The sequence below is a fragment of the Molossus molossus genome, unplaced genomic scaffold, assembly GCF_014108415.1.
Source record: "Molossus molossus isolate mMolMol1 unplaced genomic scaffold, mMolMol1.p scaffold_m16_p_10, whole genome shotgun sequence".
NCBI classification, from domain to species: Eukaryota; Metazoa; Chordata; class Mammalia; order Chiroptera; family Molossidae; genus Molossus; species Molossus molossus.
Window position 1 is genome coordinate 37,267,659 of NW_023425345.1, and position 14,646 is coordinate 37,282,304.

Below are 14,646 nucleotides of genomic sequence, written 5' to 3' on the forward strand. Positions count from 1 at the left end.
TGCTTCTATTGCTGCAGAGAGAAAGATGGCAAATTAGGAAGTAAAGATGTTAAGCAAGTTGGGGACATGGAGCTTGAGGTTGTACTTTCCAGTTCTCATGAGTAAATTAAGAAACAACTACTGTTTTTGAGAAATAATTTGTGATTGTGCATATGCAAGAAGTGGGATCTTCTAGCTAAGTTCTACCCTGCCCTTGAGTAGCTCCTGGTCAGCTACAGTACAGCTGAGTTTCCTTCCAGAAGAAAGTGGCTCTTAGGGTGTCCCTAAGCAAAAGGAAGTTAGAAAATTATTCTTTGGTGATGCTCTGATGCTGTGACTTGGCTCCTGGGACTTCAGAGAGCCAGTGGGAAGAAGACGTTGATCAGGGGACTTCACTTGGGAAAATTTTGGTCCCCTCAAGGGCAGATCAAGGTCACACACCATAGTCCATCCAATCGGTGGGTCACCATGGATCATATTTTTTCCATCCTATTTTCATTGTGTCACTTATTCTGACTGTTCTGCTTCTCTCGGGTTATTATGAACCTGGAAGGCAGATTCTCACAGAAACCGGAGAAAGGCAGCCAGGGACGAGGCAGAGGTTACTGTGTTTAGAATCTTGGTCAGATTCCTTCAAGCCTCTGCCTGATTTTCTTTTGGGTTGGCCTGTTTCCTTTAATATCCTGGACAATATAATTATTTGCATGGCTGGTCAGAAAGAAATGGCAGACTTCAATAAAAGTACCACTTCAATTAGAGTCACAGAAAGAAATAAGAGACTATCACAATTATAAGTCATCTATTTGCCAGCTGGGCGAGTGGAGGGTGCTATCTCTGCCGGTTGGCCATCCAGAGAGTTTTCAAGGATTAACAAGAGGAGTTAGTGAGAGGATCCTGTGGTCACGTAAGAATTTGCTACATATCTTGTGGGCTTTTCTGGAGCTAGATTTGTTTTAGGGGAAAATGTGAGACTGGATTAATGCCACTTGCGGAATCCTGATACCTTGATCTCAGCTCCATCTACAAGCCTGAATCTGAACCTACGTCGGATTGGATGGCGCTTCCGATGACAGCTAGACCAAAATATTATGAAGAAATGGAAGAAAAAGTACAACTTAATGATAGAGAATTAGCCTCTGAATTTCTAGTTCACCTCTCAAAATGGAAAAACCAAGTACAATAGTTAATGATCTTTTTTGTAGCTTGTGGAAGCAAAATTGTGACTGCAGTTCTCACTCATGGCAATACTTGATGTAAAGATTTCAAAAGTTACATTCAGAGAAACAACGAAAACTGTATGTACCAGATAGTTGTTGATTCCTAGAAGTATTAATGTGGTCTTGGAATGTATCACATTTTCTTGAAACTGCTAAATAACCTTCCAGGAAAGAGCCATCTTGTTCTGGGAAGGCCTTGAGCAGCCTAATGTGCTTTTGACAAGGGTAGATCAATCTATTAAGATTTAAACATTTTTGCTCATTTAACAAGTTGGGGCAAACAGAAAATGGCACATTAGGCAGTGTTCATTATGACAAATGATGAGAGCTAAAAAGCAGTCCCCTTCTGCACTCATGCACTGATTCTCTCCCTGTGGGGCTGCCGGATTTGTTTCCAAACAAAACAATTTGGAACAACTTAACAATTAAGCAGTTTCTTAATTAAGTTAAAAAAATATATATATATAAACCTCCAACATTTAAAATTTCAGCTCCCTCTTGTGACCTTCACAGGCTGAAGAGTATACAAGGATTTAATTATAATGCAGTGGGGAAAAGGCAAGCCTTCCTTCTGTTATGGTGCAATTAAGTACCTGTCAAATGCAGGGAACCCTTAATTTTCCTTGAGTGAAAGCAGTTGATGAATTTAAAACTAATCCTACCCCTAGGCTTTCTTTATGAAAGCCCTATAATTAGAAATAGAGTTTCATCTAAACTTGAAAAGGTTTTTTTTTTTTTCTTTTCCCTGGATACGTTTTTACATTGACAAAAGCTGTTCAATTTTGTATTTAGTGTTGGGCAGGACAGCATAAATTGTAACCAGCACCAAAGAGCAGATGTGTGGAGCTGTGGCTGCAGAGATGGGAGGAGGTGTGCGTTGTTAGCTAGCAGTTGTTATCCCTGACCTCCCTGCTCAGGGACCAGCAGCATTGGCCTCACTTTAGAGCTTGTTCGAAAAGCAGAGCAGGTCCTGCCGCAGACCCACTGAATCAGTGCTTGCAAGTGGTTAAGAACCCCAGGTGCGTAGAATGCACATTAATACTTAGAAACACTTGTTTGTAATGACGACTGGTTTGTTGTGGAAGAGGAAGACTTTAAAGTAAATAATAAATTGAGTCTGTTCTTAGGGGAAGAAAAATTGGTAAGTTAAAGAACAGTCTGTTTTCTTTCTTGGATCTTAAAATGCAGGCAACTAGTGTTGCCAGAAGAATTTTTCGAAGGTTGCTACTACTTCCAGGGGTTCCCGTGAAAAATGGCTTCGCCTTTGGTTCTGGAATATCTTTTACTATTTTCCAATGAGGACAGGGAGTGAAATCTCTGGTCCACAGGGCAGATCTGGCTCTTGGTTCTTTCTCACAGGAAGTGTAATTCCCATGCAAGAGTGTTTGAGTGAAAGTAGTTGCTCAGTAAGTATTTTTTGAATGAATTATTTAATACATTTGGGTCACAGTTAATTTGCCATTCGTATATCTCCTTTGAAGGCATGTCCATTCGAGTGCTTTGTCTATTAAAAAAAATTTTTTTTTTTTTTTGGTCATGGGGTTGTAAGAGTTTCTCTTTCTCCCTCTCTCTCTCCAATTCCATGGGGTGCCATTTCACTCTGTTGACAGTGTCCTTTGAAGCACAGAAGTTTTTATTTTAATCTAGTCCAATTTATCTATTTTTACTTTGTTGCCTATGTATCTGGTGTCACATCTAAGAAGTCGGCACCAAAGGTAGTGTCCTGAAGCTTTCCCCCTATATTTTTAAAAGAGTTTTATGTCTTGTATTTAGGTCTCTTATCCATGTTGACTTACTTTTTCGTGTATGGTGTAAGGTTAGGGCCCAGTTTCATTCCTTTGCACGTGGGTGTCCAGTTTTCCCAGCACCATTTGCTGAAAAGATAACCCTTTTCCCACTGAACGATCTTGTCAAAAATAATTCGACCATATATATGAAAATTTAGTTTTGGGATCTTCATTCTATTTCATTGGTCCACATGTCTGCTTTATGTCAGTACTATACTGTTTTGAGTCTTATAGCTTTGTAATAAGTTTTGAAATTAGGAACTATGAGACCTCCAACTTTGTACTTTTCCAAGATTGTTTTGGCTATTTGGGGCCCCTTGAAACTCCATAAGAATTTTAGGATAGGTTTTTCCATTTCTTTGAAAAACATTGTTGAGATTTTAATTGGTCAGCGATGTTTTCAGGATGCTCAAAGGAATAAATGAATAAAAGGAATAAATTTCAAAAGGTAGTTTATGCCTATAGTTATGGAAAGCATCCTAGTTACAAAAAAATCTTTAGCGATATGTCCTAACTAATGTGGAAGACTTCTCCATGAAAGACATAAATTTTTCTCTACAAGTAAAATTTCATTTAGATTTTTCTTTTTCAAAAATATTTAACACAAATTACAATTAAAAGAATGGAAGAGGGATACAAGTCAAGCAATTAAAAAGGGGTAGAGAATAAAAAGCTAGGTGGGAGCAAGGAACAGTTTCTCTATTTTGTGCATTGAGCTTAGTTTCCTGGCAACTGAGTAAAGAGGAAAATATAACAGTGCAATGTAGCATCTCCACACCAAATAAGAGCAAATAGTCTCTCTTGTTTCTCAAGAGAGAAATTGAGTGCCTGCCTGTCACTTGTGTTTCTCCTGAGCCAGCCCCGATGGCTAGCTCTGTGTGTGTGTGTGTGTGTGTGTGTAGTTTTTTCCACTCACCAGGGACAATACTATATGCATAATTCCATATCTTGCTTTATTCAGCTAAAATATAACTTGGCTATCTTTGCGTAGAGTATATATACATATACCTAAATTTTTTATTCATTTACTTTTTAATATGTTTTTATTGATTTTTTAGAGAGAGAGGAAGGGAGAGCGAGATAGAAACATCAATGTGAGAGAGATACATCTATTGGATGCCTCCTGCATGCCCCCTACTGGGGATCAAGCCTGCAACCTGGGCATGTGCCCTGACCAGGAATGGAACGAGGACCTCTCAGCCCATGGCATGATGCTCAATCCACTGAGCCACACTAGCTGGGCTACTTAAATTGTTTAAAGTTACAAAATATTTAATTGTATGAATATAGCATACTGTATTTAACTGGTAAAATTTATGTTGAGTTTTGGTTCTTACTGTTTTTCTATGAACATCTTTGCAAGACAGTTGTGCAATAACTATCTTTGTGCAAATTCCTAGAAGTGGGATTGCTAAATCATAGAATATGTGCATACAAAATTTTTATTTATATTGCCAAACCACCCTCCAAAGTATTGCATCAATTTATACCTAGTCAGTAGTATATGAGAATGTCAGTTTTTCTGTTTGTTTTTTAATCCTTACCTGAGGATATGTTTCCATTTACCTTCAGATAGAGTGGGAGGGAGGGAGGGAGGGAAGGAGGGAGAGAGAAGGGGGGAAGAGAGACAGACAGACAGACAGACATCGATGTGAGAGAGACACATCAATTGGCTGCCTCCCTCATGACCCTGATCAGGGCCAGGGAACAGACCGAAAACGAGGTACGTGGCCTTGACTAGAATTGAACCGTGACTTTTCGGTCCATGGGCTGACACCCTAACCAATAAGCCAAACTGGCCAGGGTGAGAACGTCAGTTTTTTAAACCATTGCCAACATTGGGTATCATCAAATGTTTAGTATTTGCCAATCTGTTGAATAAAAAATAGTATTTCATTAATTTGATTTGTATCCTGTAATTATGATTGTGTTTGGGAATTTTTTATTGTGTTTATTGGTCCTTGTATTTCTTCCATGAATTATCTGGCCTTTTCTTTGCCCTTTTTATATTAGGTTGTTTGCCTTTTCCAAAAATTTGTAAGGGTCATTTATAAATAAAATTAATCTTTGTCACAAATGTTATACATATTTTCTCAGTTATTTATATTTTGGTTGTATTTATTGCATTTTTATATAGAAACTTTAAATTTTGATGTAGTAAAACTAATCCCTTTTTTTCTTTATGACTTCTGAAATTTATAATATCCTTAGAAAGGCTTTTATTTTACTCAATGGTTAAAGACTGGTTTAGTCATGGTTTTATCTAATACATTTATGGTTTTATTATTTATACTTAAATTCACAGCTATAAAAAGGAGGCTATACTAGAATCTATGTTATAGGATTGGGGGAGTAGAGAGAAGGATGTTAATATTTTACCTGTACATTCTTATATTTTTAAACACTTTTTAAGGGGAATATAATCATTGCTTCTGTAAAATAAGTAGATATGATGAAATACATTTGTTAATAAAGTTATGAACGATTGTATATTGATTTTGGAATTAGCACCCTACTCTTACTAAATTATCTCATAATTTCTAATAACTTTTGGGTTCTTCTTTAGATTTTTTTCTAAATTTAGAGTTATGTCACCTGCAAATAATCATAATTTATTCCTATTATTTATTTATTTAATTTTTTTTATTAGAAAAATTGTGTTTGATTTGATTTTATTTTTTTATAGGTCCAGAAAATATTTTATTTTATTTGTTTAAAAATCATTTTTCTTAATTTGTTTGTGTTACAGATGTTTCTCCTTTTTTCCCCAATGACACCCTCCTCCCCATCCTCCCTGCCCCTTCTCCAGATTTGTTGTCTATGTACATGCATATAAGTTCTGTGGCTTATCTCTTCCCCCCCAACATCCTCTCTTCTGGGGTTTGTCAGTCTGTACCCTACCTCTATGTCTCTGGGCCAATTTTGTTCATTAGTTTGTTTAGTTCATTTTATTCCACAAATAAGTGAGATCATGTGATATTTGTCTTTCTCTGCTTGGCTTATTTTGCTTAGTATAATACTCTCCAGATGCCTCCATGTCATCTCAAATGATAAGAGATCTTTCTTACAGCTGCATAGTATTCCATTGTGTACATGTACCACAGCTTTTTTTCTTTTTGGTATGTGCCCCTAGCAGGAACTGAACCCGGGACTCTCTGGTCCACAGGCCAATGCTTCAACTGCTGAGCCAAACCGGCCAGGGCTACCACAGCTTTATTATCCACTCCTCTACTGATGGACACTTGGGTTGTTTCTAGATCTTAGCTATTGTAAATAGTGCTGCTATGAATATAGGGGTACATATATTCTTTCTGATTGGTGTTTCAGGCTTCTTAGGGTATATTCCTAGAAATGGGATCACTGGGTCAAATGGCAGTTCAATTTTTAACTTTTTGAGGTAACACCATAGTGGTTTCCATAGTGGCTGCACCAGTCTGCATTCCCATCAGCAGTGTACTAGAGTCCCCTTTTCTCCACACCCTGGCCAACACTTGTTGTTTGATGATTTGTTGATGGTGGCCATTCTGACAGGTATGAAGTGATACCTCCTGGTTGTTTTAATTTGCATCTCTCTGATGATTAGTGATGTTGAGCATTTTTTCATCTGTCTAGGCCATTTGTATGTGCTGTTTGGAGAGGTGTGTATTTAGGTTCTCTGCCCATTTTTTAATTGGGTTCTTTGTCTTCCTTTTGTTGAGTTGTATGAGTATTCTGTATATTTTGGAAATTAATCCTTTATCTGATGCATCATTGGCAATTATGATTTCTCATGTGGTGGGTTCCTTTTCCATTTTGATGATTGTTTCTTTTGCTGTGCAGAAGCTTTTTAGTTTGATGTAGTCCCATGTGCTCATTTTTTCCTTGTTTCTCTTGCCTTAGGTGATGTATTAGTGAAAATTCTGCTGCATATGATGTTTGAAATTTTGTTGCCTACATTTTCTTCTAGAATTTTTATGGATTCATGAGTTACATTTAAGTCTTTTATCCATTTTGAGTTTATTCTTGTGTAGGGTGTAAATTGGTGTTCTAGCTTCATTTTTTTGCATGTAGCTGTCCAATTTTCCCAACACCATTTGTTGAAGAGACTGTCTTGACTCCACTGTATGCTCTTGCCACCTTTGTCAAATATTTATTGAGCATATTGTCTTGGGCCAATTTCTGAGTTCTTTGTTCTGTTCCATTGATCTATCTTTCTGTTCTTGTGCCAGTACCAGGCTGTTTTGATAATAGTGGCTTTGTAGTATAATCTGATATCTGGTAATATGATCCCTCCTACTTTGTTCTTTTCCAAGATTGATGTGGCTATTCGGGATCTTTTTGATTGCATATAAACTTTTGGAGTGTTTGTTCTAGTTCTGTGAAACATGTCATTGGTATTTTGATGGGGATTGCATTGAATCTATAGATTGGACATTTTAATGATGTTAATTCTTCCGATCCATGAACAAGGTATGTACTTCCACTTTTTTATATCTTCCTCTATTTCCTTTTTCAATGACCTGTAGTTTTCTGTGAAGAGGTTCTTTGCTTCTCTGGTTAAGTTTATTCCTAGGTATCTTAATTTATTTTGCTGTGATGGTAAATGGGATTGTTTTTTTAGTTTCTCTTTCTGTGAGTTCATCATTGATGTATAAAAATGATGTCGATTACTTGACATTAATTTTGTGTCCTGCTACTTTGCCAAATTCATTTATTAAGTCTAGTAGATTTTGATGGATTCTTTAGGGTTTTCTATGTACAATATTATGTCATCTGCAAATAATGACAGTTTCACTTCCTTCTTTCCAATTTGGATCCCTTTTATTTTTTTTTTCATGTCTAATTGCTGTGGCTAAGACTTCCAGTACTATGTTGAATAAGAGTAGTGAAAGTGGGCATCCCTGTCTTGTTCCTGTTCTTAAGGGGAGTACTTTTAGTTTTTCCCCATTGAGTATGATATTGGCTGTAGGTTTTTCATACATGGCTTTTATTATGTTGAGATATGATCCCTCTATTCCCACATTGCTGAGCGTTTTTATCAGAAATGGGTGCTGGATTTAGTCAAATGCTTTTTCAGCATCTATTGATATGATTATATGGTTTTTATCTTTCATTTTGTTTATGTGGTGTATAACATTTACTGATTTGTGAATATTGTACCATCCTTGCATCTCTGGGATGAATCCCACTTCGTCATGATGAATAATTATTTTGATGTATTGCTGGATCCGATTTGCTAATATTTTGTTAAGGATTGTGGCATCTGTGTTTATCAGAAATATTGGCCTGTAGTTTTCTTTCTTTGTAGTGTCTTTATCTGGTTTTGGAATTAGGATAATGCTGGCCTCATAAAATGAGTTTGGAAGTATTCCATCGTCTTGGAATTTTTGGAATAGTTTGAGCAGCGTATTAGATCTTCTTTGAATGTCCAGTAAAACTCCCCTGTGAAGCTCTCTGGGCCTGGGCTTTTGTTTGCTGGGAGTTTCTTAATTACATCTTCAATTTCCTTAGTTGTTATTGGTCTGTTCAAGTTTTCTACCTCTTCCTGGTTCATTTTTGGGAGGCTGTGTGTTTCTAGAAATTTGTCCATATCTCCTAGATTGTCCAACTTGTTGGTGTATAATTGTTCATAGTACGTTTTGATGATCCTTTTTATTTCTGTGGTGTCAGTTGTTACTTCTCCTCTTTCATTTCTGATTTTGTTTATTTGGTTTCTCTTTGTTTCTTGGTGAGTCTAGCTAAAGGTCCATTGATCTTGTTTATCTTTTCAAAGAACCAGCTTTTTTTTTCATTGATCTTTTGAATTGTATTTTTGGTCTCTATGTTGTTTATTTCTGCTCTGACCTTCACTATTTTCTTCCTCCTATTAGCTCTGGGTTTTTCTTTTTGTTTACTTTCTAGTTCTTTAAGTTGTAGGATTAGAAAGTCAATTAGGAATTTTTCTTGTTTGTTGAGGTAGGCCTGTAGTGCTATGAACTTCCTTCTCGGGACTGCTTTCACTGCATCCCACATATTTTGTGTTGTTGTGTGTTCATTTTCATTGGTTTTTAATTTCTTCCTTCATCTCATTATTAACCCATTCATTGTTTAATAACATGCTATTTAGCCTCCAAGTGTTTGAATGTTTTTGTGTGTTTTTATTGTAATTGAGTTCTAGTTTCATGCCACTGTGATCTGAGAAGATGCTTAATATGAGTTTAATCTTGAATTTGTAGAGACTTGCTTTGTGTCCTAACATTTGGTCTGTCTTTGAGAATGTCCCATGTGCACTTGAGAAGAATGTATATTCTGCAGCTTTGGGGTGAAATGCTCTGTAAATATCAATGAAATCCAACTGATCTAGTTCGTCTTGTAAGGACTCTTTGTCCTTGTTAATTTTTTGTCTAGAAGATCTATCCACTGGTGTCAGTGGCGTGTTAAATTACCTACTATGATTGTGTTGCTATTGATCTCTCCCTTGAAGTCCTCCAGAAGTTTTAAAATATATTTTGGTGCTCCTGTATTTGGTGCATATGTTTACCAGTGTTATATTCTCTTGTTGGATTAATTCTTTCAATATTATGTAGTGACCTTCTCTGTCTTTTAGTATGGCCCTCATTTTGAAGTCTATCTTGTCAGATATGAGTATTGCTACACCAGCTTTTATTTCATTTTCATTTGCTTGGAAAATTTTTTTCCATCCCTTCACTTTTATCCTGTGTGAGTCTTTTGTTGTGAGGTGGGTCTCTTGTAGACAGCGTATACATGGATCATGTTTTCTTATCCAATCAGCTACCTTATGTCTTTTGATTGGAGCATTTAAGCCATTTGCATTTAACGTAATTATTGATAGATAGTTATTAGTTGCCATTTTATTTTTATGCCTATGTCCCCCCCCCCCCCCCCATTTCTTCTTCTTCTTCCAACAGTCCCTTCAGCATTTCTTGCAGTACTGGTTTGGTGGTGGTAAATTCCATTAGCTTTTTTTTTTTTTTTAATCCATGAAGCTCTTTATTTCTCCTTCAAATTTGAATGATAGCCTTGCTGGATAGAGTAGTCTTGGATTCAGACCCTTGCCTTGCATTACTTTGTACACTTCATTCCACTCCCTTCTGGCCTGCAGTGTTTCTACTGAGAAATCTTCTGACAGTCTAATGGGAGCTCCCTTGTAGGTAACTTTCTGTCTCTCTTGCTTCCTTTAAGATTCTTTCTTTGTCTTTAATGTTTGCCATTTTTTATTATGATGTGTCTAGCTGTGAGTTATCTGGGGTTCATCTTCCTTGGAACTCTCTGTGTTTCCTGGACTTGTGTACTTTTTCCTTTACCAGTTTAGGGAAGTTTTCTGTCATTATTTCTTCAAACAGTTTCTCTGTTCCTTTCTCTGATTCTTCTCCTTCCCTATAATGAGAATGTTGTTACATTTTGTATTGTCCCACGGCTCCCTTAAACTCTCCTGATTTTTAAACTTTTTTTCCATTTGCTGCTCTATTTGGGTGTTTTTCTCTACCTTGTCTTCTAAGGTGCTGATTTGGTTTTCAGCTTCTTCTAATCTACTATTAAACCCTTCTAAGGTATTTTCATAACAGCTATGTCATTCTTTATTTTCGATTTTTATGCAAAGCTTCTACCTCTTTATGCATAGCTTCTACCTCTTTTTTTAAGCTGAAGTAATTTCCAGTGAGTTCTTCATAATTCTTAATAAGTTGCTTGTAGTTCTCACCAAATTGTTTGAACACCCTTAAAATCATTGCTTTGAATTCTTTATCTGACAGGTTGCTTTCTTCCATTTCCTATAGTTGCTTTTCTAGTGATTCCTTTTTTTCTTTCCTTTGGGTGTTGGTTTTTTGTCTCCCCATTTTAGCTGTCTGGTAGCTCTAGACCCAGTGAGGGATGTTTGGATGTATAGGAAGCTCACTGTATATCAAATAAGGCTACTGTGCTTCCCAGGCTGTTCTGTTGCATGTTGCCTCTTGCCTGCTGTGGATCCTGGAGGGTTAACTCCTGGGGGCTGGTATTGGTGTGTCCTGGTAGGTGCTGCTGCTGGATTGCGTGGGCCCTTCTGAAGCTGTGTTCCCTGCTGGTCACTGGTGCCATCTGTAGCTGTATTGCTCAGGCCCTGCTGGAGCCACACTCCCTGCCCACACCTTGGGCGGCTGGGTCACACGGGTGGATCCCTTTGGATCCCCAGCTTCACACCACTCTTGTGGGCCTCTGGGTCACACAGGTCCCTTTAGATCCCCAGCTTCCCACTGCTCTTGTGGGCCGTTGGGTCACAGAGGCCCCTATGGATCCCATGCTCACCACTGCTCTTGTGGGCAGCTGTGTTGCAGAAGCCCCCATGGAGCCCAAGGTCCCGCTGCTGGTGGCTGGGGAGTGCCCCTGCCCAGTGGGGCTCAGCTTCTGCTCAGCCTTTGCTGTAGTTTTTGGGGATAGTTCTCTGCTGCTGGTCTGTGCTTCTGTTGCCTGGGGATGGATGTCTGCTCCCCAGCCTCTGTTGCTGGGGGTATATCTCAACTCTGATCGGGCTGCTACTATGGGGGATGGTGCTGGGCTTCAGGCTGTCTGCAGTTTCTGCGACTGGCACCTTGGGAGCTCCACTACTGTGCACTGGTCTGTGTTGACATAGAGTGTCCACTGGTCCGATGGTGCCAGGTGTGCTGGTGGGCTCAGGTTGCTGGGCCCTAGCCACTCCCACTGCCTCCTCCCAGGGAAGACCCGGGATCTTCCAAAATGGTGGGACCTCCCCGCAGTGCAGGGAGAAGCGCCCTGAAGGGCCGCTGACCGCGGTAGCCGGCTGCTCCATCTTTTTTCTATTTAGTTTTTTTAATCTTCACCCAAGGATATGTTTTTATTGATTTTATTTTATTATTTGTTTATTTGTTTGTTTATTTATTTTTGTTAATCTTCACCCAAGGATATTTTTTCATTGATTTTTAGACAAAGTGGAAGGGAGGGAGGGAGAAAGAGAAACATCAATGTGAGAGACACACATTAATTGGTTGCCTCCTGCTCAACCCCTGGGGATTGAACCTGCAACCCAGAACGTGCCCTTGACAGGAATCAAACCACTGACCCTTCTGTCTGTGGGCTGACCTCCTAATTGCCCAGCCAAACTGACCAGGGCATTTTTATTGATTTTAGAGAGAGAGGAAGGGAGACAAAGAGAGAAACATCAGTGTGAGAGAGAAACATTGATCAGTTGCCTCCTGTGCATGCCTGATAGAGGATCGAACCTGAAACCTAGGTATACATCCTGACCAGGAATTGAATCTGCCAACATTTGGTGTATAATACAATGCTCCAACTGATTGAGCCACCCTACCCGGGCTAATCCTCTTATTTTATAAAATTACATTAATACTTAGTAAGTGATGCTAAATAATAATATTTATATTAGGCAAGATTTTTTACTTGATGTAAATGCTTGTTTAAGCATAATTCTGGCTCTTGGTTTGAGGTATATACATATATGTAAAGGATTTTATTATAACATTAAAAAATTAATACATGCCCATGGCACAGAAAACAAAAGGGTAAATAGTGAAAACTAACTCTCATATTTCTTTCCCTCATCCACCTAGTTCTCCTTTTGAAGGCAGCCATTCTTAGAGACAGCTTTTTTCATATTGTCCCAGACATACTAGGCATTTACAAATATGTATATAAATATAATAGAATTCTTATTCAAGCATATTTTGTCTTTCTTCTACATTGCAGTCTATGGAGACCACAAAACATTTACCAAGATATCAGTTAAAAGGAAAATATGAGATTTCTTGTAACTTTTTTTTTCTATCCTCACCCAGGGACATTTTTCTATATTTTGTTCAGATAGAGTGGGAGGGAGGGAGGGAGGGAGGGAGGGAGAGAGAGAGAGAGAGAGAGAGAGAGAAACATCGACGTGAAAGAGACACATCAAGTGGTTGAGTGGTTGCCACCCGCACGACCCCAACCAGGGCCGGGAACAAACTGCAACCGAGGTACGTGCCCTTAGCGGGAACTGAACCTGGGTCTCTCTGGACCTCAGGCTGATGCTCTAACCGCTGAGCAAAACTGGCAAGGGCTCTTGTAACCCTTTCTAAGGCCATACTTGATTGTTTTATCAATTAGTCTCAGTCATATGATTGTCATTGTGAGTACCATCACCATTCACTCTCCTTTTTTTTTTAATTTATTTTTTTGGTCTGGCAGATGTAGCTACATATGTATGACTTTCCTTGGCTGCTCTAGTGTGTCCTGGTCATTTTCTGTGGCTGGTACACAAAATTCATTTTGGGATTTGCCTTTATTATTATTCTAGAGATTCCTCCTGCCTTTCCAATATTGCGTGTTCTGATTTCTGTGCCTCATGTATTTCTAATTTTTTGTTAATTTTGGTAGAACACAATTTCTAAGACCTTCCTTAGAAAGTTTATGAGAAAGTAAAAGTTTTGATTTTGCATCTAAAATATATATATTTTTTATTCTACACTGCTACTTGATTTATAGTTTGGCTGGGTATAGAAGTTGGTATGGCATTCTTTTCCTTCCCAGTTTTGGAGGCCTTACTTTAATGGATTCTGTTGTGAGTATTGTTAAGAATCCAAAGCCTTTTTGATATCTGATCCTTTGTAGGTGTTTTTTTTTTTTCAAATCTCTGGAAATTTTAGAAACTTCTCTTTGTCCTCATTGTTCAGGAATTTTACCACGGTGTACCTTGGTGTGGATCTGTTTCAACCACTCAGCTGGGCTATGGATAAATCCGTTCAATCTGCAAACTTATGTCATTCTCACCTGTAAAATTTTCTATAATTATTTTATTGTTATTTTGCTTTCCTTCTATTTCTCTATTTCCCTTCTGAATATATATTTTTAAAAAAATATCCTGTTCGTTTATTATAGATATAAAGTATTTTTTTCTTTTTTCTTAAAGTATTTTAATTGGTTTAAAAAATTATGCCAGTATTATACAAGTATATCAATATGGTGAAATTAGAGATATAAGTAGTAAAAAGAAAAGTCTCCTATTAAAGGCGTACAGCCTCTCACCTTTACTAGACATAACCACTATTAACAGGTACATATGCTTTTGGATCTGTACTGTCTAATATGGTAGCTATTAGCTATGTGTGGCTTCTTAAAATTAAATTAATTAAAATTTAAAATTTAATTTCTTGGTCATACTAGGCACATTTCAAATTAGATGCACAATCTTTTATCCCTTTTTAGGATAATAAGGATCCATTTTTTGAAAATTAAGAGAACAGTCTCTTCAAATTGCTATTTTCTTCTTCTCTTTTTATCTTCAAAGTTAGAAATTAGATACCTTATAATAGTTGGTTTTCTACTCATGATTTAGAGTAAAGGATTAAAAAACTGTTTGGGACCCCTGAGCATATAGATGAGATTTATTGACTCTGAGTTTCATTGTAGGGTAATCTGGACATATTGAGAAACTGTGATGTCAGTATCATGTGCTGGTTAGGTTTGATAGGGAGGAATCTTGAATCCACTGCCTGGAAGGCAGGAGGCTACTGCAGTCCTTTTGGAGCCATGTGGGGACTGGGGTGGGGGCCAGCAGTCTCAGCATTCAATTAAGTTAATTAGTCCACTGTTTTTAGTATGGTAAACCACTGTGCAGCTGTACTCCCTAGTTGGGAAATTCTTTATTTTACCCTCTACAGGGACTAAAACTCAAGACTCCTCTTGAGAAGGGGAGGGGACAG